This window comes from Poromitra crassiceps, assembly GCF_964638095.1.
Source record: "Poromitra crassiceps genome assembly, chromosome: 19".
In the NCBI taxonomy this organism is placed as follows: domain Eukaryota; kingdom Metazoa; phylum Chordata; class Actinopteri; order Beryciformes; family Melamphaidae; genus Poromitra; species Poromitra crassiceps.
Genome location: NC_139646.1, coordinates 27,186,974 through 27,210,892, shown reverse-complemented (window position 1 = coordinate 27,210,892; position 23,919 = coordinate 27,186,974). Strand labels below are relative to the sequence as shown.

At 45.2% G+C, this 23,919-nt stretch overlaps 1 long non-coding RNA gene and 2 pseudogenes across 3 annotated transcripts; all 3 read right to left on the bottom strand.

Moving 5' to 3' along the window:
- Positions 1 to 1,950: 1,950 nt before the first annotated feature.
- On the bottom strand, positions 1,951 to 2,594 carry LOC310794229. The gene is made up of 3 exons (XR_014553556.1): positions 2,474 to 2,594; positions 2,193 to 2,281; positions 1,951 to 2,081 (listed from the first exon to the last, which is right to left on the bottom strand). It is a non-coding gene; the product is annotated as an uncharacterized lncRNA (long non-coding RNA).
- A 6,194-nt stretch (positions 2,595 to 8,788) lies between these two features.
- LOC310794224 (thiosulfate sulfurtransferase/rhodanese-like domain-containing protein 2) lies at positions 8,789 to 18,764 on the bottom strand (annotated as a pseudogene). Its single transcript, XR_014553956.1, has 10 exons — positions 18,708 to 18,764; positions 17,992 to 18,125; positions 17,805 to 17,896; positions 17,434 to 17,626; positions 17,244 to 17,351; positions 11,595 to 11,700; positions 11,227 to 11,342; positions 10,604 to 10,763; positions 9,293 to 9,431; positions 8,789 to 9,189 (listed from the first exon to the last, which is right to left on the bottom strand). The product of XR_014553956.1 is annotated as a thiosulfate sulfurtransferase/rhodanese-like domain-containing protein 2 (transcript).
- A 170-nt stretch (positions 18,765 to 18,934) lies between these two features.
- LOC310794003 (F-box/LRR-repeat protein 3-like) lies at positions 18,935 to 22,701 on the bottom strand (annotated as a pseudogene). Its single transcript, XR_014553955.1, has 5 exons — positions 22,672 to 22,701; positions 20,506 to 20,685; positions 19,492 to 19,928; positions 19,136 to 19,255; positions 18,935 to 19,037 (listed from the first exon to the last, which is right to left on the bottom strand). The product of XR_014553955.1 is annotated as an F-box/LRR-repeat protein 3-like (transcript).
- Between the last annotated feature and the right edge of the window lie 1,218 nt (positions 22,702 to 23,919).

Sequence of the window (23,919 nt, the reverse complement as noted above, 5' to 3'; positions counted from 1 at the left end):
ATTTTACATTGTTTTATTTTTAAATGTACATTATTATTATTATCATAACACGAACTGTTATCACTTTTACTTCACACCAATGTAAAAGTTATAACAATAATGTATTGCCTAAAACTATGAACTAAACAACAGAAACTAGCTACTACAAAACAAACAAACTGAACAAAAAGGTGCATACAGCCAGGTGAGGAAGGAATGGCCTACAGTGCACAGGGCTACAGCCTAAACCAAACCAGGGGTCGGCAACCTTTACTATCAAAAGAGATATTTTTGACCAAAAAGTAAATAATAACTATGTCTGGAGCCTCACAAATAATGAGTAACAAAGCCTATTACAGTAGTCTAAATTACTAATAGGTCTAAATGAGCATGTCTTTGACAGTCTTGTTGGAGAGAGAGGCATATCTTAAATTTTCTCAACTACCCCAGTTTTGTTTTTGAAGTCTGAGCATACTAATGCTCTGATTAACTATTCTTTCATGTATTCACCATCTGTGAACAGCTTTCCATTCCTTACAGTACTATCTCCTCAAGATGCCACAAAACTAGCATTACACACATTTTAGTTGACTAAAATGTTTCAGCTTTTTTTCTTAGCTTAGAGTCCATTCCCTGTCAATGCACCCTATGCAACTCCTGGGCTGGTGGCTCGTAAATGAAACATTTCATGAAGAAGAAATAAATTATTCATCAGAAAAGAATAAGAAATCGCTTGTCAGGGACAAAACTTTATTGTAATCATATAAAAGACACAGCATGAGCAAAATAAAAATACAAAACAAAAATAAAATAATAGAAATGGAAAAAACTGTATAACAGTATAATTATTCATATTCATATTTTTAATATAACATTTTATTGTAATGCTGTGTATACATACAAAATATAGAAAACTAAATAAGGCAAATAAATAGAGGTACAATTTACAGGAAAATGGAACAATCCTCAACATTTTTTTTTTTTACTGTATCGTTCACGATGCCATGACTGTTGAATTTGTGGCCAAAAAGAACATTGTTTTATGTGTGACTGACTATATATCTATATCTATATGGTATATATATATATATATATATATATAAATAATACATATGTGACAGGTGTTTTAGGCCGCTAAATTCATAGCAATGTGAATGTAACTATTCTAATCAAGTCTCCTCACGAACTAACAATGAGCAGTCTAGTCCAGAATCTGGGAAATACCAAGTCATAATTTTGTTGTATCGTGACAAGAATGGGATATAGCAGCCTTATAGGGTTCTCTTATCAAAAAGGTAAACTAAAGATGAAATGGAGAGGGGGAAAAACACACTGGAGAATTGGAAGTAAATCAGCTGACTCGCAAACCTGCTGCCTCATCATCAGGCCCAGAGCTCTGTGACCTCCACAGGCCCACCGCTCTCTCCCGGCCACGACACCCTTACGGACACGACAGCCTGCGTTGTCAGCCAGCCTGCGTTGTTTTTGCCGTCGTTGTGCTTGGAGAAGTTAGGCTTCTCAGCTTCTGCTTTCGCTTTCTCGTATGCGTTTAACACACCATCCTCTAGTATGTCAGCTAGCTCTTTGTTGGGAGCAAACGGTCTGATTGACACCACCTGGACCAAGGCCTCCTCTGTCTGAGCGGCCCCTTCCGCTTCCCCTCCTGGAAAATGGTATTTTACACATTGGATGAAAGATATATGTTGAGTCATTCCTCAGGGATATGGCTGTCCTAGAGTGTTGAGTCACTCCTCAGGGGTATCGCTGTCCTAGAGTGTTGAGTCACTCCTCATATATATATATAGGCTGTGTGTGTGTGTGTGTGTTTGTGTGTGTGTGTGTGTGTATGCGTGCGTGTATACGCACAGGAGCAATGACACAGCACCTACTCGTGGAGCATCCAGGTGCTCCAGATCAGCTAATCAACAACACCAACAGTAGGCTAGTAGGCTATCACTACCAACAATATTGAAAGGCACAAAACAGAGGTCGATGGGTGTTGGAACAATCACGATGGTCGACGCCATCGTCCATCGCGCCAACCCTAGTCCAAACGCCATCCATACGGTGGTGGCTGTTTTTTTTTCGTTCTCTTTATTGATCTGCACAAAAAAGAAACAAAGACATGGTGACACAGTGAACCATCTAAACATCATTATACTTATCAAGCTGAGCAGCAGCTAAATTAATTTGAATTGGCTGTGGAAAGCTACCTTGGGCATGTGGCGTCCTCCTGCCTCAGGGTCTCTATCTCCGTAAACTCCACCGATTGTCCTCCTCCCCTGGTTTTGAAGACCATGCCCTGTAAAGGAAAAAGAACAGAACAAAGGAGGATGCATTAGGTGCATTGTGTCCACTGCAGACCATTCCAACAGGCTTCCAGTGTCAAAGAATGGACATGTTGCACCACATGTACCTGCTATGGGCTGAGCATGTGCTGCAGTTTAAAACATTTCAATTTGTGTCTAAACCTTCACCGTTTCAGCTTATTTACCTTGATCAGTTGGGTCTGGATCTCACCATCAGCAGCAACCTCCTGATGCGTTAGCACATACTTGGTACACTTGGAGAGGGCCTTTTTACTGATGGGGGCAGACACCGTGATGGCACTTGTGATGACGGGCTGCAAAACTCGATCCAGGACCAAGGTGGTAGAGGGCTTGTGGTCCATCCATTTGTCTTGACGACCAGAGCGGGACCAGCGATGCAGCGGTGAGGGTATCGCCGTCTACACAGATCAAGAGTGGAGGAGAAATTAGTGACTGTAATTTTTTACTGCATGGAGAGTGGTCTAAACAAAATTGAGCATTTATGTCCAATGATTCCATTAAAGCTTGCAATCTCTACATCTCTTCGCAGCTAAAGAAGTTCTAAATTATGGTACATGTTATCTTCTCACCCTTGTCTCAACATCTGTCCAATCTCCATCAATATGATCGTCCTCCTTGGTGAGGCTGCGATCTGATGATCTCCTCTTGCGGCTACACAGAAACAAAGACATGGTGACACAGTGAACTTTATAAACATCTTATCTCCATCCATCCATCATCAGGACTGTCTGTGTGTCTGTCCCCCCCCCCCCCCCCCCGATTTTTTATCCCCCATTGGTGCTAATTTAATTTATTTATCCTGGTTGCTGCTCCACCCTCTGTCGATCTGGGGAGAGCCGAAACTGGCTCCATGCTTCCTCCGAGACATGGGCAGTTAGCCAGCCGCTTCTTTTCACCTGACAGGGGAAGCTTCATCGGTAGGACATAGCACGTGGGAGGTTCACGCTATTCCAACCAGTTCCCCTCCCTCTGAACAGGCGCTGTGTGTCTGTCCTTCACATAGTTATCTCGACAACCGTTGGTCTGATTGACTTGAAACTCGGGGGGTGGACTGAGTGCAGAACACTCTTTTTGTGCAATTTGTTTAATCCTTTTTTTAATATAAAATAAAAAGTGAGCAAGTGGGCAATATCTGTCTGTTGGTTTCAATTTTTGTCCCACTGATGATGTCACCCATGCCTATGACATCCTCAGTGCATATGACATCATCAGTGATGTCATAGGCACTGATGATGTCATAGGTATTGTGACATCAACAGTGATGCCATAGGCATTGTGACATCATGAGCCACAGTGATGTCTTCAGTGATGCGAAGTTGAGCAATTGTGTGCTGCACATGCCAATAGATCATCGGGCGAGCCTAGGGTTTCGGCCCCTCAATTTGTGTTCAATTCTGTCAATTCCAGGACTGTCTGTATGACTGTCCTTCGCGTATCTCGAGAACCGTTTGTCGGATCGACTTCAAACTTGCCGAGCGCGCTTAGGGGGACCTGATGAAGTGCAGTGTGTGTGTGGGAGGGGAGCGCCCACGGGGTGGTGAATGGAGGAACGGGCACTGCACTAGTATATTATTATTAATTATAATAATAATGTCAGGAGTGTCTGTCATTCACATATGTGTGGAAAGCTACCTTTGGCCTGTGGCGTGCTCCTGTCTCAGGGTCTCTATGTCTGTAAACTGGACTGCTCGTCCTCCTCCTCTGGTTTTTTTTACCACACCCTGTAAAGGAAAAGAAAAGAACAGAACAAAGGATGCATTAGGTGCATTGTGTCCACTGCAGACCATTCCAACAGGCTTCCAGTGTCAAAGAATGGACATGTTGCACCACATGTACCTGCTATGGGCTGAGCATGTGCTGCAGTTTAAAACATTTCAATTTGTGTCTAAACCTTCACCGTTTCAGCTTATTTACCTTGATCAGTTGGGTCTGGATCTCACCATCGGCAGCAACCTCCTGATGTGTTAGCACATACTTGGTACACTTGGAGAGGGCCTTCTTACTGGGGGCAGACACCGTGATGGCATTTGTGATGACGGGCTGCAAAACTCCATCCAGGTCCAAGGTGGTAGAGGGCTTGTGGTCCATCCATTTCTTCTTAGCGCCAGCAGAGGGCGCCCAGCGGTGCTGGTGCAGGAATGGTGGTAGCGGCAATCTCTACTCGGATCAAGAGTGGAGGGAGGAGAAATGAGTGTCATTTTTACTGCATGGAGAGTGGTCCCTACTAAATTTAGCATTTATGTCCAATGATCCCATTAAAGCTCGCAATGACACCTCAAAAACAAGCACAGTTCAATATATGATATATTAAAGTCAAAGAGAGCAGGATGTTAATAGGTTAGTAAACACTAGATTATTATAAACATTTTCACATTTAAGCTGGGGGAAAACATCACCAAAGACTGAAAAACACAACATAATCAGCTCTTGGCAGCTGAAGAAATGCACTGACCCTGTTGGTTCTCTCGGAGGTAGGAGGAGGGGACCGGACTCCTTCCTCAGCACAGCCTCTCCTCCTGACCTGTCTGGCTACAGGCGCTGAAGGGATGGAGAACTTAGTGGTTGCAGGGGAATTGTTAGCCTGGCTGCTGTCCGGGGCTGCCCACTGCTTCCACGCGCCGATGTAGGACGCCACCGATGGAGAGCCAGTGGTGCTGCTAGGCGTGGGGGAAGGGGGCCTTGGCCACGCCCTGCCCTCCAGAACTCCATTGGCTCCTGCTGCTAGTGACACAGTGACCTTTGACCTGACATGGAGGTCACCATTAGAGCACTGTGGAGCAGACACAGAGTGGAAAGACTGTCACTGCATAGTTACATACACTCAGTACACAGACATCAATGATCAAAGTAGTCCAGAGTATATACATGGCTGTTTTATGTATGTGTTTGATCTATGAAATGAATGCTATTTTTATGTTAGAGACTCAGCTCACCTGATTGTATCGCGTCTTAATTTTGACAGGGGGGCCACCCATGTTGGCGACGCATGGCAGCAGGTAGTACTCACGGCACCCTGGGTGCGTGACCACTGTGCAGCCACGGCACTTCAGACTGGTCATCCCACACCTGATCTTCTCCCCACAGGGCTCGCAGTACTCTGTCTTATTGACCTTAGGGAGAAACAAGACAAGACTTAGTCAAGATAGTGGGCAGACAGCGGGAAACATAGTGTTCAGTGAAACCTGGGGAACACACTGAGTTTTTGAAAATAAGCTCTTTGATCAACATAATACTGCAAGACACGTGGACTAGTAGCAGCTTCACCTGTCTAATAAAATGTGTACTTCTTCAGTTCACTCCAGTGCATGTAAATGCTTTAACGCACTGTATAGTGGATGGTAAACATTTGCTTTGCCTCACCATGAAAGCACTACAGTAGAACTAGCGTTACACCAAATACAGAACACACAGAGGTGAAACTGCTTCTAATCTTCCTGTCGTACAAGTGTCTATCTGATCGACATGATGGCACCTCCAGACTTATCCTTGAATCAGAAAATAAAACCTGCTTTTCGACTATGATTAAATTACGGTAATCTTTCACATAGGTGGCATTCTTACAGTTTTGGCGACAAACTTATGGTTGACTCCGCCGCTCGCCCCCTGCTCGACACTCATCTCGCTCGAATCAGAGTCCCACTCCATGGCAGCTGCACAGGGGAGATAGAAAATACATATGAGCTCAGGTATATTACAGTACATACCAATACCATCCTTTCATCTCACACACACACACACACACATTTCGAATGATAGTGTTGTAAAATAAAATTAAAAACATTAAACATCTGCAAAAAAAAAAAGTGGATTGGATCTGCAGACAATCAACAGATAATCCACTCCACTCAATTTCCATTTTCTGTCATCATGTTTAATATCTTCATCCTGTGGCCAAACCTGGACCTGAATTCATGCATTGAATTGATAGGAGGGAATATGTCTGCAGTCTGCAGGCTAGATGATGCTCAATCAAATCCATCACAGCAGCTCATGAGGCACATAGAACCCAACAATGTTTGTGTCGTGTCATCAAGTCAGAAACACGCAAACGCAGCAGACCATCATTTCTGCTCAAACACAGACCACCCAATCAAACCACAGACACTTTTGGCACTGTTGTTTGTGCCAAAAGCTACACAAACGTGTGGATATTTCATAGAACATTTTTAAATGAATCAGAATCACAATGTTTGTTTACAATAATGTCCCAGTAGAGAATGCCTAGTGGAGCAAGATTAACGTTAAATAAATGTGTCCAAAGTCTGCATTGATTCATTTCAGAATTAACCCAACTGTATCATGTCATCAGGGCAAGCCAATCAGAGGCAGCATAGGCTGTGTCTTGTCAAGTACAGTAACATTAGTGGGATCCTGGCCGACTCCACGGTCCACTGTCTTCAAAGCGATCAGGACGGGGAAAAAAAGTTGAACTATTTGACTCACTATGCAAATATGAATCTAGTTGAACTACCAGCAAGCTGCTGCAAAGTGTAGTTAAACTACGTCGTTCAAATACATGCAATGTAACGTTAGTACTTCGTGTTCGTGCAGCAGACCCAGTGTCTGGAGGCGAGGCCGAGGGCGTTTACAACAGCTAAGCATAACGTTATTAACAGTCTGTAACCAACGTTAGCTAGCTAGCTCTCATTAGTTTAGTCCATAGCTACTCCCTAGCCGCGACACGCAACTCTAAATGGAGAATCCATTTGCGTGTCGCGGTTAGCTACTCCCCAACAGCCAACACTGGTCATGTAACGACCAACCAACCGAATGAGGGCTAGCTAACGTTACAGACGGTTAATAACGATACGGATATCTGTTGTAAACGCCCTCGGCCTCGCCTCCAGACAGAAAGTACTAACGTTACATTGTATGTATTTGCCGTTTTCATAAAAGTCCATCTGAAACACTGAGCAAGAAAAAGCAGCTAAGCTAAGCAGCTAGGGAGACGAACAGAGAGGCATCGACTAGCTAACGGCTAGCTAAGATAATCAAACAAGCAACCTAAACATACAACTCAAAATGACACCGTTTGCGATATATCCACAATTTAAATCAATCATTTGTTTTTGACTTACTTGGTCCTGCAGGTTCTTGCTCCACAAATCTCAAATGTAGCATTAAATGTAACCGTCGTCAATCGTCTTCTGACTTTACCGTCTTCAGGCTTGAGCTACGTCCGAACTAGTCTGCACCGTCTGAACTCTGAACTCAAAACTGAACGGGCCTCTGAATTTATAGTTTTTTTGAATAGTGCGCGTACGGTGTGTGCGTGAGCTGATTGGTCACGAACACGCGCAAACACCGTGACCCGATTGGTCGACGCGCGGTCGCCAAAGTCAACGTTACTTTCTGCTTCATCATGCGTACCAAGAGATTTTCATCCACCATTTATTTCCCCATAGACATTTCGTAAAATGCGTATAAAAATAGTTTTACTTTGTCAAATCAAACGATGCAGCTATACTTAGAAACAGGAGAGACCAGAGACTAACACGTAAAAAAATATTTGTATTAATACTGAAATATCCACAATCAGCTTCCACAGGCGGGAGAAAGAAATTAGCCTACCAAATGAGGCAGACCAAATATCAGGCTTAACTGAGTGGGCAAAACATAAGTGATTGACTCTATTTTTGATGGGAAAATTAGAGGCTTATGGCTATTTTTGTTCAAAATGGTCAAAGTGATCTGAGTAATGTCTTTCAGGACAGCCCAGCTAATTTGAACTTTACCTATGCAAACATTGTTTATAGGGTCACTATAGCATAAGTGAATTAATGATAGCCCAACCTTTCCCACAGGAGTAGCTTCATATTTATTTGAGATTTTCACCTATTATGGGCACCAGACAATAGAAAAATGAACTAATAGGCCCTAGAGTGAAACTTCCCCAGTTGATTACTTACATTAAGATAAGTAGGCTACAGCAGTAAATCAGTGGCTCTGGTGTCTTGTCTGTGTGTTGTATTTCTATGTATTGTTGGGAAGGGGGTATAGGCTACATCTTCTATGTTTCATTCAGAGCTACAGAATATAGGCTACTGTACCGAAACCAAATAGCCTACCACCAACCTGGTTGTGTGGCAATAAAGTACCTTGTATCTTGAAAACATGCTGAACAGCTCTTCAGGTGCTGTGTGGGTGAGATATTAAACTGCTACATTGCTACTGCCTTTTCCAAATAGCTAATTAAAATAATGGTTTTGAAAAAAGTAGTAGGCTACTGTATGTCATATTTATGTGATTTTCAAAACTTTCCCCTCATAGGATTCCTTGATGAGCTGTTCCAATTTCTTAAACTGCACAAAATTAACAGATCCAGCAGACATATCATCACTTTTTTCCCCTCAAAATGTGAATCAAGGGTTTAATTAAAAAGCAATGCTTTTATCCATTTCTGAAATTCACCAATACATACTTCATAAACACGGATGATTCTGTCTTCAGAAACAGAAATATTTTATAAGCAAGGGTCGAGAAATTTCTCAGAACTTCAAAAGTAAACTGCAATGTGTCTTTTTTCTCAGTTGGGGATATGTGACTTTAATTTGGAATGAAACTTCCAAATATATACAGCTGACGTCATTCTCAATTCCTGTGGAATGTCCCCGAACGAGTAACGGAGTCCAACTTCAAGCTCTCCATCACAGTACATCCTGAGGGATTCTGGGCCGCGTGTCGGTGCACTCGCACTCCTCCCTGTTCTGTGGAGTGGCAGCCGCCTGGCCCTGATCGCGGAGCCCTTTGCTCTGGCAGGTGGGGCAACAGGCGGTGTGACCCTGCTTCCTGCAGATGGGACAGGAGAGGTACAGCTGGCAGCAGAACTGGGTGGAGCAGAGCTGGTAGCGGTCCCACGGAGAGCTGCAGTACCTGCAGTCTGAGTTGAATGATCATTTTATAATTTCCTACTTATACATGTTGTATGATCTAAAATGTGTTTGATCGCAAAATAACTGTCTATTTACTTTGCGCACACTAACCTGAGATGACGTCACTGTTGGAGGAGATAGCGTAGCGCTCATCGAAGACGAACAGTTTCCCTCGATAGAAGCCGTCTGGGAAGCGCTCCAGGTATTTGTGAATACCGCCTTTCAGCTGGTAAACCTCCTTACACACGTCCTACAGGCAGGGCAGGAGAGACGATAGTCACACTGGGCTATCTGTGGCTCTGTCTGGCAAGTCGGACTACTAAAAGCCTTTACATGCTTGTGCGTCAAAGCCCTCGCCGAATGCGCTGAGTGGTGCGGCGCGGCTGGCGAACTCGTCGGCGCAGCCGGCGTGCGAGTCGAGGCTGACGCACAAATATGTGTTTTCTGCTTGAAATCAGACACTTTTCGCAGGCAAAACACGGTTGTTGTTTTTTCACCATTATTTTGGCAGGTAAAATAGTGAAAGCAGAAAATAGTAAGTTTACTCTCTGGGCAGAAGGCAAGTGCCTTCCCGCAGTTTCTTCCCGCAGGCCACGAGACTCCTTAACATACACAAATAGTGTAGTAGCTGTACTGTACCGCACTGTAGATGCTACCATTATGTATGTGTAATGTTTAATTGTATGTTTAATTAGGTATATGCTATTTGCACCTGTACGTCAAATACGTCGAATTCAAAATGTTTAAGTACGTCCAAAGTATGCACATGACATGTGCACCTATGTGCAGTGAATATGCCACTGTCTCTGACTTGTCTTATCACTCTACTGCCTTATTGCTTGTTGTGTCTCTTGTTGTTTTTGCACTCATATGCCCTGTTATATTTGTACTATGTTGTAAACGGAGTTCACAGCACAAGAATTTCACACGTGATACTTGTACTATGGAGTGACAATAAAAATCTTGAATCTTGAATGTAATGTTGAACATATAGGGATAACAGCAGAACAAACATGAACAGATTTTTGGTCTAATACAGTGAAACAAGCGCAATTTGCATTTTGAAAAGCGCGCGCACACACACACGCGTGACATCCATGCCAAATTTCGACCCCTGCCTTCGAAATCAACCTTCACCCACCGCCCCCTTTTAGCCAATTGGCATGAACACAAACGCACACACACGCGCACGCACGCACACACACACACACACACACACACACACACACACACACACACACACACACACACGCACACACACACACACGACCTCCGTGCCAAATTTCAGCCTCCTAGGGCGAAAACTGTGCCCGCTAAAGGGTGGTGAACTTTTGGTGGACCAAGCGAGCGACAGAGTGACTTACGGAGCTGCTGGTCACAGCTAAGAGAGAAAAGTGGCATCCTGTAGTTTGATGAACTCACTTTGGAGCGGAGGTAGGCAGAGGCGTGTTCGCAGCGGATCCCTCCTGTGCAGTACATCAGCACCTTCTTGTCTCTGAACAGCTCCAGGTTCTGGTCCACGTAGTCCGGGAAGTAGCTGAACTTACGGGTTGTTCGGGGCCAGACAGCGACTAAACTGCCCCTGCAGGGAAATGACCCAGAAGATGCATTGATTTAGAGAACGCTGAGATGGAACTGCGGCAGCTAAACTCGCTGTGTGTTTGGCAGTTGTGCTTTTTCAGTTTATCTAATGGGTTTTGAGAAGGTTTCATAAACCCAAGGGTCGTAGAACTTCCTCAACCCAATTCTTCTTTCATTTATTCCAAACAAGCCAGTGCCAGAAGCTTAAAACGCATCACTTCCTTTGCGGCACATGCGTTTTTCCCCAGGAAAGAGCTACCAGACACCGGCTGTGTAGAACAGCAGATGGAGAGGCTTTCATCAAGTAGTTATCATTTAGGTTGAATCACTATCGTGTGATATTAACTGTCGATAGACAGCAGCAATACAGAGATTTATTTATATGAATCTGAACGTGGCAGATTATTAACCAGTTAACTGAAAATCTGCAGATATCAGTGGGAACAGGACACAAGATTACCTACAATTTTACTTTCATAAAAGTTGCGGCAGTCCAGCAGGACGGTGTCGCAGCAGGAATCATCTTCAGACAGTAGAGCCTCCACTTCTCTGTGGAACTCTTCAGGGTCCAAGTGAGTTCCTGAGCAGAACGACAGACGTGACTAATCACAATCAGGATGGACACATACAGTACAGCTGTGGAAATGGAATTAAGACTTTCTTTCATTTGTAGCTGATCGGTTTGCTGATATGTTTTTGTTCTGTTCCTTTTACAAGCTGTTGAGGAAGGTACAAAACAATTGTAGCTATTATTGATATTATTAATAGTTGTAGTAGCAGTAGTTGTAGTATTAGTATTAGTGTCGTTTTATTGTTTACACTGAAATAGTACCTGCCAGTCGGTAGGAGATGACATCAGGATCCACTCCCATGGGAACGATCTCCTTATAGACGCCCACCTTCAGCTCAGTAAAACACTGTGCACTGCCATCACTAGTCTGAACACGCACACACACACACACACAGACACAGACACAAACACACAGAGTTGAAATAATAGTTCAATTCATATGAATCATAAATCATAAAGGTAGATATTCTGTGTGTGCAGGAGACCAGGTGGATGGGGAGTAAGGCCAGGAGCATGGGGAGAGGGTACAAACTGCTCTACTATGGGGTGGATGGGAGAAGAAATGGGGTAGGAGTAATCCTAAAGGAGGAGTATGCTAGCAGCGTGGTAGAAGTGAGGAGAATATCAGACAGAGTGATAGCTGTGAAGCTGGTGAGGGAAGGGCTAATGCTAAATATTATCAGTGCATATGCCCCCCAGGTGGGGTGTGAGATGGAAGAGAAAGAAAAATTCTGGAGCATGTTAGATGAAGTGGTAGAGAGCGTGCCGGCAGGAGAGAGAGTGGTGATTGGAGCAGACTTCGATGGGCATGTAGGGGAAGGTAACAAGGGAGATGGGGAGGTGATAGGAAAGTATGGCGGAAAAGAGAGGAACGCAGAAGGGCAGATGGTGGTAGACTTTGCAAAGAGGATGGGGATGGCAGTAGTGAACACATACTTCATGAAGAGGGAGGAGCACAGGATAACATACAAGAGTGGGGGAAGGTGCACACAGGTAGACTATGTCCTATGTAGAAGGTGTAACCTGAAGGAGGTCAGGGACTGCAAGGTAATCGCAGGAGAGAGTGTAGCTAGGCAGCACCGGATGGTGGTCTGTAGGATGACAGTGAAGGCCAAGGGGAAGAAAGCCAAGGGAGGGAAGATAGAGCGAAGGATTAAATGGTGGAAGTTAAAGAGAGAGGAATGCTGTGTGGAGTTCAGGGAGGAGGTAAGACAGGCGCTGGGGGGTAGAGAAGAGCTGCCGGTTGGTTGGGCAGCCACCGCAGAAGTGGTGAGGGAGACAGCAAGAAAGGTACTTGGTATGTCTTCAGGAAAAGGAAGGAAGAGAAGGAGACCTGGTGGTGGAATGAGGAAGTGCAGGAAAGTGTACAGAGGAAGAGGGTGGCGAAGAAGAGGTGGGATAAATTCGGAGATGAGGAGAGTAGACAGAAATACAAGGAGACACGGCGGGAGGCGAAGAGAGAGGTGGCAAAGGCAAAGGAAAGAGCATTCAGCGAGTTGTATGAGAGGTTGGATACCAAGGAAGGAGAAAAGGATTTATATGGATTGGCTAGACAGAGGGACCAGGCAGGGAAGGATATACAGCAGGTTAGAGTGATAAAGGATAAGGAGGGCAGTGTGCTGACCAGCGAGGACAGTGTGATGAGAAGGTGGAAGGAGTACTTCGAAGAGCTGATGAATGAAGAAAATGAGAGAGAGAGGAGGATGGACAATGTGGAGGCAGTGAACCAGGAAGTACAACAGATAAGTAAGGAGGAAGTGAGGGCAGCTATGAAGAGGATGAAGAGAGGGAAGGCGGTCGGCCCAGATGACATAGCAGCGGAGGCCTGGAGATGCTTAGGAGAGTTGGCAGTGGACTTTCTAACAAGACTGTTTAACAACATCTTGGTTAGTGAGGAAATGCCAGAGGAGTGGAGGCAAAGTGTACTAGTGCCTATTTTCAAGAACAAGGGAGACGCACAGAGTTGCAGCAACTACAGGGGCATAAAGCTGATGAGTCACACTATGAAGCTTTGGGAAAGAGTAGTGGAGGCTAGATTAAGAGGAGAGGTGAAGATTAGTGAGGAGCAGTATGGGTTCATGCCAGGAAGAAGCACAACAGACGCATTGTTTGCCCTGAGAATGCTGATGGAAAAGTATAGAGAAGGCCAGAAGGAGTTACATTGCGTCTTTGTAGACCTAGAGAAGGCATACGACAGGGTACCAAGAGAGGAGGTGTGGTACTGTATGAGGAAGTCAGGAGTGGCTGAAAAGTATGTGAGAGTAGTGCAGGACATGTATGAGGGCAGTGTGACGGTCGTGAGGTGTGCAGTGGGAGTGACTGAGGGGTTCAAGGTTGGGGTGGGATTGCACCAAGGGTCGGCCCTCAGCCCATTCTTGTTCGCAATGGTGATGGACAGGCTCACAGACGAGGTCAGGCAGGAGTCCCCGTGGACTATGATGTTTGCAGACGACATAGCAATCAGTAGTGAGAGCAGGGAGCAGGTGGAAGAAAATCTAGAGAAGTGGAGACATGCGCTGGAGAGAAGAGGGATGAAAACAAGACCAGGAGACCTGGTTATGCCAGACCCAGAAGGAACAAATTCCTAGTAGGCAACACACCTACAAACCACTTTATAAGTTAAAAGTATAAATCATTTTAGGCATTTTGTGTGTGTGTAGCATTTTGTGTATAGGGGTATTTGGTTGTAGATTTGTGTATAGGCTAGACCAGCAAACCTTCCAGTCTGATTACATTCACCTGTCCCTTGTCAGTCAGTGCACAGAATATGGGCAGAAGGGCTTTTCCTCCCCAGCCATTCAGGAACGCTTCAGATTTCAACCACCAGGGGCAACAGAGTAGGTCTGGTTTTGAGACCAACACACCTACAACAAACCACTTTATAAGTTAAAAGTATAAATCATTTTAGGCCGTATTAACATTTTGTTGGAATTCAATGGGAATACAGCATGGTGGGGGTGTATAGGGGTATTTGGTTGTAGATTTGTGTATAGGCTAGACCAGCAAACCTTCCAGTCTGATTACATTCACCTGTCCCTTGTTGATTAGACCCTCATTGATTTTACTTGCTCACCTGACCTGCCCAACGCAGCTTCCCAATGCAATTTGAGTGGCTAAAACATTTTCAACTCATGAATGTTACAAGTGTGTTGTGGGTTTATGGTTGTGTAAATATGATCAATTGCTGTCATACTATTGATTGCCATCTCATTAATCAGTTGGCTGTAGGTGATATTTATACAAATTACCTTCAGGTGTTGTGGGCCCTCTATTGCCCTCTAATGTACTGTAGTTAATGACCACATTTAAACATGTCTTTCTTTTAACTATTCCATAAATAAATAAGTATGATCTAATATGATCTAATGGCCAATAATGAACAAAACTAGGCACCACAATTACAACAAGTACAGATCCTGTACAGTTACACGGCACATGTTTAAACCAGTTGAATTAAAGGTAATTCAATGTTTGTTAGTGTCCCCATTCACTGCTGGTTCAAATGGTAGCAAGTCCAGACCTGCTCTGTTGCCCCTGGTGGTTGAAATCTGAAGCGTTCCTGAATGGCTGGGGAGGAAAAGAGGGACAGACCGACCGACAGACAAAGCCTCCTTTAGGCCGACCCCCTGAGTCTGGCAAACAATTTATTTTTATTTTTTTGGGTGGGTGGGGGGGGGGGGGGGTAGGTCGACCCCCCCTCCCAACCCGGGATGGGGCCACCGAGGCCGGGCATACCTCTGCGCCATGATGGGGGTCCGTCCTGGAGCACCACACGAAAAATGGAAAAAAATGGAAAAAAGCTCCGTAAAAGGAGGCTCTCATCCCGCTCAATCTATCCGCCAATAGTGCATCCCAGCCTGGATGACTCTTGCACGGTCCCCCTGTGTACCTCCAGGGAGGAAAAGAGGGACAGACCGACCGACAGACCGACCGACCGACAGACCGACCGACCGACAAAGCCTTCTGTAGGCCGACCCCCTGGGTCTGGCAATAAGTAGAAGTAAGACAGAGTATATGTGTGTGAACGGGAGGGAAGATGGAGGGGGGGTGAATATGCAGGGAGTAGAGGTACCAAAAGTGGAGGAGTTTAGATACTTGGGGTCAACCGTGCAGAGTAGTGGGGACTGTGGCAAGGAGGTAAAGAAGAGAGTGCAGGCGGGGTGGTGCGGGTGGAGAAGGATGACTGGGATGATCTGTGACAGAAGGGTACCAGCGAGAGTGAAGGGAAAGGTCTACAGCAGGGTAGTGAGACCAGCCATGCTGTACGGTCTAGAGACGGTGGCACTGACAAACAGGCAGGTGGCAGAGCTGGAGGTGGCAGAGATGAAGATGTTACGCTTCTCTCTGGGAGTGACGAGGCTGGACAAGATAAAGAACGATTACATCCGAGGAACCGCCCATGTTGAGCAGTTTGGACAGAAAGTGAGAGAGGCAAGACTGAGATGGTATGGACATGTGCGGAGGAGGGAGGTGGGGTACATTGGGAGGAGGATGCTGGAGATGGAGCTGCCAGGAAAGAGGAGGAGGGGAAGGCCCAAGAGGAGGTTCATGGACGCAGTGAAAGAGGACATGCAGGCAGCGGGCGTGACGGAGGACGATGCAGAGGACAGAAACCGATGGAAACAGATGATCCGCTGTGGCGACCCCTGACGGGAATAGCCGAAAGAAGAAGAAGAAGTGGCTTCTGAAGAAAAAATTACCCCATAAAAAATTATTTGATAATTAAAAGAGTCGTTTTATACTTTGAGTGACACCCGGAAAAAATTCCCCTGGGTTTAACAGCTGCCGGGGTCCCCATGCAAGTGGATGGGAATTTTCCTTTCTGGGCTGCATGGCGTCACGTGACTTGCAATACAGAGCTTCGCCACTATGTTCAAATGGCTTCACACTCACAGCCCAGCGCCTGGGGGCTTTGGCGTAGAGAGAGAGTGGCGTCAGCGGAGGACCAAAATGCGAGACTCATTAGCCAATGAACAGCCAGGAATGGGTCTCGCGTTACTTTTGCATGCCACGCCCTGTGTCCGCCTACGCCTACGCAGCAGTCAAGTTAATGGGGTCCCAGCAGGTCCTTGATCACAGAGTGATTGATTTTGTTCTGGAGGCAAAGAATGAGGCAAACAAAGCAGCCACTGTTCATCACTCTCATAAAGGTTGTTCTATGAGTCACTGAGCTATGGCACCCTTTTTGCATTGTGGTGTGTTGTTTGTCTTGCTGGTAATTCCTGTACATATAACAACAAATGTATATGTATTGTATAATATTGAAGTGTGCCTTTATTACTTTTCAAACTAGTAATAATGTTACTAATCTTAATCTGTAAAGCGACTTTGAGTGTCTTGAAAAGCGCTATATAAATAAAATGTATTATTATTATTATTATTATTATGAGTATGTCACACTTTTGACAAGTTCACATAATGAATACAAATACAGGAGCAAGCGATGACATTTCCCATGACACTGAACAAAGCTGTCATGGTGTGCAAGGGCAGGCAACACAGTTGAACAAGCTTTTTGGCTGGCCTGCAACAGCGGGGCCAGCCCTAGCCTGGGTAAACCCAGCCGCCACGTGACCTGCTCTCAGACCTGCTCTCAGTCACTACCTTGTGACTCGTAAGCAGGGTAAGCCTGAGAGCGGGTCACTGGGGGCTGGGTTTACCCAGGCTAGGCCAGCCCTATAAAACCTGAGTGTCTATCACTGACTGATGCAGTTACACCACTGGTCGGTCAGAACACGTGCAGCCAGAGCACGGTCCAGCCATGTACTAGGATTTGACCTAGTCTTGTTAACAAAGCATTTAAGCAAGCAGCAAACTAAATCAACTTCAAGGTGTAGCAGATATACATTTCCAAGCTCTTTGTTGTGGAGGTAATCTCTCAATCGCAGAGTCTCAGGTGTGACATGTTACCTTGCAAATGGGGCATGACATGAAGCCAAAGGTGATCCGGGGCCCTAGCCAGCGGTTGTCAAGAACACGGCGAGTACACTGAAGGTGGAACACATGACTGCAGTCCAACTGGGAACAGAGCAAAGAGGAGTTCAGAAACACATAGAAGCTGCCAATCTCTCATACCTCATGGATAAGCAGACATGCAAACCTGGACTGCAGGAGCAGCAGAGAGGGCTTCTGTGAAGCAGATCATGCACATGTCATCTGCATCCTGCTTCAGACAGCCAGTGCTCTTGTCACAACCATGCAGACATGGCAGACAGCTCTCCTCATTCTTAACTCCACCACACGGATGGATGCCCGCAAGGATGGGTTTTACTGCATGCCAGCTTGGAATACTCCTAAGAAGAATAACACGAGAGGAGTTGGGAGAGGCTTTCAAACTGCTGCCAACAATGCTTTTTCCACCACAAAGTACTGCGTAGTTATGATCTGAAATCTTCAGCATCAGTGGCACAATAACACTAATATTCAGTATGTCAGTGCTGTGCAGGCGTGTGAACAGGCAGTGCTTTGTACCTGGCAGTCTGGGTCTGAGCAGACACTGCCCACTGCAGACGGCTCAGTTCCATTCCTCGTACCGCAGAACCTGCAGGCATCGGAGCTGGAAGCTGGTTTACCGACACAAAGATTGGATTTGTCAGCATTTAGAACAGCATTACCACATGGAGGATTATTTAGAAAAGCAGGCACACACTGATGTTACCTGTGTGCTCTCTGAACTCCACCATAGCCTTCATGGTCTTTGAGTCAGCCAGCGCCATGAGCACAGAAGAGCTTGGTCCTCCCACAACCTTCGTGGAGGTCCACCTTTATAGCCTCCTCTTCCTCGTTGAACACCTGAGGCAGCCGGGAAAATAAGAGTAAACACCAGCACATTCTATGCAACATTCATTTGACAAACTGTTTCATATTATCAAAAAAGAACAGCACTTGGGACAATGATTAGTGGAAGAATCGTAATGCTTAAAAACAGCCCAGCCTTCATATGAGGGATGGGTGTCGCATCAGGGAGACAACCGACACTAACCTGTCTCTGGTGAGAGACCAACACTGACCTGTCTCTGGTGAGAGACCAACACTGACCTGTCTCTGGTGAGAGACCAGCACTGACCTGTCTCTGGTGAGAGACCAACACTGACCTGTCTCTGGTGAGAGACCAACACTGACCTGTCTCTGGTGAGAGACCAACACTGACCTGTCTCTGGTGAGAGACCAACACTAACCTGTCTCTGGTGAGAGACCAACACTGACCTGTCTCTGGTGAGAGACCAACACTAACCTGTCTCTGGTGAGAGACCAACACTAACCTGTCTCTGGTGAGAGACCAACACTGACCTGTCTCTGGTGAGAGACCAACACTAACCTGTCTCTGGTGAGAGACCAACACTAACCTGTCTCTGGTGAGAGACCAACACTAACCTGTCTCTGGTGAGAGCGCGCGCGCCGGTGCAGGTGGAGGAAGCGGTCACAATCGCTACAAAGGTTGCCACACATGTTACACAGGATGATGGCCGCTGTCTCACCATCGTCATGGTTGTCACACATGGGCTGAGGATAGGACAGGTGGAAATCAATGTATCATTCATTTAATGCTCTGTCATTTATTTCTATACATTTTAGCCTTTAGCTGCTTATATAGTTTTTACCATCTGTTTCTGCTGTCCATCTTTACCCATCCAGCGACGCAGAGGACAGCCTGTCTACATGGTCCTGGTCCAGCACACACAGCAAAGCCAGGGCCAGCCACAACTGAGAGAGAGAATAGTAAAGGATACATGATTAATCCAGATACAATACCTCTAAACATAGATACATGTACTGTGTATTGCCGGGACTTGAGTGCATACCCTGGTGGTGGCGATGCATGGCACAGGAGACCGATGCTCCTCCTCCATTTTGGTCAGGGCAATGATGGTCTCAGCGATGGCGTTTTTGGTGACTCTGGACCAGGCATCTGAGAGGTGGCCCTTAAAAAAAAGCCACACAACTGTTTATTTACATTGAATTATCAGACATTATATGGGAAAGGAGTTTGTCTGTGGTACAACAGACAGTTAATAGCAGACACCAGCTGAATCAATTTAAAGTTGCTCATCGTCTTCAACTATTCTAAGCATAAGCTGCACAAGTTCTTCCGCTCTGTCTCATCACTGTGTGTCAGGTGTCAACTCCACAAAGGCGCTGCAGGAAACCTCACACTCACCCAGACCGATGGCCGATAACTGGGTGCAGTGTTTCGCAATGCGAATCAGTTCCTCATCCAGAGGGCGCAGCCCGTTGGCACACACGACCAACTCCACCAGACGGGGGCAGTGCAGGCCCACACGGCCCAAGACGTCCTTGCTGACGGAGCGGCCGAAGTAGAGGTGCGTGACGGGGATCTCGTCACAAATGAAAGGGCCGAACTCGTCTTCGTAGAGGAAGAAGTACATGACCAAGTTGAACTTGGGTGAGTGGCGCACCATGGCGTCCCAGCTGCTCTTCTTGATGTTGTGGAAGTGCTGGCCCAGGTTCTCACTCACCACGTCGATGCGCAGGTGTTCCAGGTGGACATGCTTCTCTGAGGACAGGGCCATCACTCAGGAGGTGGTAGTTCAACGCCAACTCTCTCAGCCCGTGACACTGGTCTGCCACACACAGAATCCTTGCAAATATGGACAGAATTCATCAGCAAACCCAATTTTTATTTTTAAATTTAACAAGTTATAATAAAGGCCAAGAATTCTGGAAGACATGTAATGTTAACCAATGTAAAACAACAACAACAACAACAACAAACAATCCCCACTATGTTTGCCAAACAGCAGTTGAATCAACAGTCATTACTACAGCAGGTAATTAACAATGGTTCCAGGAAAATGCATAGTAAGCAGGAGAAACAGGGCAGTCGGTCATTCATAAATGGTATGGTATGGTATGGTTTATTTACTTAATCCCCGAGGGGAAACATGTTTTGCCACCAGAGCGAATACAATTAACACAAACAAATAACAAAAACATACAATACAAGGTTACATGCACAAATGACAGATAAATGCCATAATGAAATGACACCATTTCATATTAGCAGATGAGAAAATGACATACCTTAAATAAGCCATTGAATGGAAATCTTTTGTCTTGTGACTTAATATTAACAGATTTAAAATCTGTTATAACTTTGCCACTGCTTGAAATTCTGTCAGCAACAAATTTGCCTGGAGGACAAATGGCCCACTGTACCTGCTGGGGAGACATGAGGGCAGCTGCTCATCTTAAGCAGTTTCAGGGTGTCACTGTTGTTGGCCACCAGCACCTTTAGAGACGGGTCATCCACTGGCGTGTCTTTGATTTTCAGCGAGGAGGACAGCGATTTGGAGTTGAGACACACCACAGTCAGAGCTGAGATGAAATGAGACTGTGGAAGGACAAAGATACCCATGAATTATAATGCACAGTGCATGGTTACCTTCAGTTCTCAACCCACAGGTAGCACTTCCACCAGAGTATGAATGGGAGGCAGAGGGAGGTCGACTAGTGCCAGTCACAACATGAGATGCCCCGGCCATCATTACACAGCTCATCAAATGTGGCTGCAAGAAGACCTATTGCATGTCAGACTGTTCTTGCAGGTCTAAGAATCTCAACTGCTCCGAGATGTGCCTGTGCAGAGCAGATGAAGTGCTGTGTGGAAATGTCACCCAGGAACATCTGGTGGTGATGATGATGACAAGGATGATGGAGAACCTCAACCTTCATTTAAACAACATTCAATTTAATGTATAAACTATCCAGCCAACCAACAAGTAAATCTTGGTCGCAGCTTTTAGGATGCCATGCAAGGTCATTTATAGCCAATAGCTGCAACAAAATGGAAACGTAGACTATAAAAACAAAAAGTCCCTTTCAATTTTCTTGTATGTCTGAATAACAGGATAATAGAGAGACCAAGGGCCCTCGTTTTCATGTTAAATACCTTCGGCAGCTCCATGAAACTGGGCCTGGATGTAGAGATGAGCCCCAGGGTCTGCAGGCAGTAACGTTATGCTATCAGATTATACTCTTAGTTACACAGAAAGGCAGACAAGCTAGCATTACAGTCAAGCTGATTTCAGATGAAGTCGTAGCTAGCCAGCTATAGACAATATGACTGTAATCCAACCACAAGCTATTGAGAAACAAACGCACCTCAACACTGCCCATTAGCTAACGATCCAGCTGCTACATACTGTACATGCCAATAACGTTTCAGACGATCTGAAAGCATTAACGTTATCTCACTACCCTTAACAACACTACTGTAAACACCACGTCACGTGTTACAGTACGAGTATGAAACGATTAGCGTTACCTAGAGAAAGTTATTCCAGACGAACTAGCACCTGCAAGCTAACATGCCAACATTAATGTACCAGCTACATACACATCAGAGCGTTATCTCTACACATAAATCAGTGAACACAGACGCCGACCAGACACATGATAGTACTATCCTAACGTCCCCCCCACCATAACTAACGCGATGTATATTTGAACTGGTTTTGGATGTGCTAGCCACTGTGACTCTAGAGCAGATATGCAAGTTTCTTGCCCTGCCAGATAGTTGTAATAGGTGAAAAACATGTGCAGCTCTTTGTCTTCATTAGCAGCAGCACTGGTCGCTTTGAAGGCAAATATCCTGCTAATGTACCCACTAGAACAGGAGTTTTCAAAGTGGGAGGCGGGCCTCGGGCTCTGAGCAGTTTCAGGGGAGGCTCAGTGAATAGAAGTGAAAAAATATTACATTATTACATTGGTTATCATAAGGAGATCACATAGAATATTAGATTAACTTTATTAATCCCCAAGGGGGAAATTGGGTTGATCACATGCTCCAGGAAAAACAGATGCTAGGCTACAAGGCATATATACAGTACATAGGCATGTAGGGCCTACTAATAAGAAAAACATTCCAATACATGAAAATAAGGAAAAAATAAATAAAAGACACCTACTCATGATCAAATTATAACAAAATCACCTGTTGGTGGCTAGCTTTACAGCTGAAGAGACAAAGGACTTTCTGAAATGCCTAATGTGTGTGATTTGGTTAAAGAGATACAGTAGTTTTGTGGAATTTTACTGTTTTATCCCACTTTCACAGTTAGAAACTAAATGCCTTCAGTTCAGACATACACTTTTGTATGTATGTGTGTGTGTCTGCAGTATGTCAAACAGCAATATCAGGTTATCTTGGCACAATTGTTGAGTGTCTGGGCTCAAATAACAATCATGATCCAATAGGCATCCATAAATTGAGTGAGGGGGGCTCCTTTTCCCCAGCTTTGTCTGTGGGGAGGCCCACTGTATCAAACTTTGAAAACCCCTGCACTAGAGAATGGGTTCGCATTGTATGTAACGCTACCTTGTTCAGAGGGGATATAGTTCTTCTCATCGTAGTCCTCTTCAAGGATCAGCTGGTCTCCAATGAGAGCAGCTGCAGTCATGGTAACTAAAGAGACATTGGGGTACCGTGGGAGAAACGGAATATAATATCATATTTTATAACGTAGAGACAGACAACACTAACGTTACATGTCAGCCAGTTCTTAGCTGTGGAAAATACAGCAATATAGATTTACTTGACAACTCATTTCCTCGGCTAAGAAGATGAACAACTTAACGTTACCTTGTAGGGCTACTTTGACTTGTGCAAAGAGAAGCGATTATTAACGTTCGATATGCAATAATGCCAGTAACGCGCAGGAAAGAAAGCGAAGGGGCGAGCAGTTAGTATGATGCCAACTCCAGCTAGCATCTCAACATAATCGAACATTACCATTAGCTTAACGCTAGCTAGCTAACGTTAAGTAGTTTCAGAATAGCTCGTTAACGTCCATCTATTCACGTTAAGTGATTCAACGCTACCTTGCAAGGTCGTTTTCTCACTAGCCTCGGGGGCAATGTCGATCAGGTTTCACTTGGTCAACATGGACATTTTGTACGTAGAAGAGATAAAGATGAGCAAACGAAATATCAACATCATAAGCATAATCTCCAAGGACGCTTCACCCGCTTCCTGTTGACGACTGGAAACTTCTTCTTCTTCTGTTTGGTTTTACGGCGGTTGGCATCCAAAATGTTGCATTACCGCCCCCTTCTGGACTAATCCATCCAATGTTCCCCTAATAATCCATTACAGTCTTGTTATTAGTCCAGTTTCTCTCAGAAAAACTGACAACTAGTTTCTTCCCCTCCACTGCCCCCACACATCCCATTATACCCTTCACACTGGCCTCTATTTGTCCCAGTCTCTGCAGTCCAGTCATCATTGTCACCATCTCCACTTCATATCTCCTGCATGAGATCAGTAGCCTACATGCTCCACCGTCTCCTTTACTTGACTTTGACTACAATGCCCAGTTGGATGCTTCCCTATTATACTAAGTGTTCCATTTAAATTGCTGTGACCAATTCTCATTCTACTTATGACTCTTTGTTCTCTCCTATTTTTTTACGGTTTTGACTAAATATTAGGTTTCATCTGACAGCAGTGATCATATAGATAGCAGAAGAATCAAAATGGCACAGCACCTTGATATTTACCACGGTGTGAGGGTCTGTTCCCATCCGGCCCTCTCAGATGTCCAGTGTGATGGGTAGTGTTTCTGAT